Below are 552 nucleotides of genomic sequence, written 5' to 3'. Positions count from 1 at the left end.
TAAAAATCAACGTGTTTCAGAAAGGCGGGGCATAGAGGAGCAACAATAATGTACAGTATGTGTAAAATAATGACTTTTTTTAAACCTAAAACCGTGTAAACACATTGCATTAAACCAAATACACAAAATAATGTTCTGTTTAGAACTATCATATGACCCTAGCCTGACTTCGTCATACTCATATTCTAGGCAGAATGTAAGTCTGATACTGCTCCATAGGACTTTGATTATGAGGCGTGTCTTAACCGAACCAGGAAAAAACAACAACTCTGCACTTAATTGGATAGACCTACAACCAATCAGAGCAACGCAGTAAGTGACGTATGTTGAGCGATGCATAGTCGTCAACAGAGCTCAACTGCACGCACGCTGGAAGAAGTAGTAAAGTAATGAGTAAAGTAATAATAAAGCACTCTATGAGTGCGACCAAAGGAGAAACCACAATGACCACAGGGTTTTCATTGCGTCCCATTTTCTTAGCGACCATCGGAGCCGGCTGATAAATTAAACGTTTGCCGAATCCCGTAGGAAGGACGGCAAACACATCTTTCC

The sequence above is a fragment of the Rutilus rutilus genome, assembly GCF_951802725.1.
Source record: "Rutilus rutilus genome assembly, chromosome: 5".
NCBI classification, from domain to species: domain Eukaryota; kingdom Metazoa; phylum Chordata; class Actinopteri; order Cypriniformes; family Leuciscidae; genus Rutilus; species Rutilus rutilus.
The sequence above is the reverse complement of the archived record's forward strand: the minus strand, read 5'-3'. Positions refer to the sequence as shown.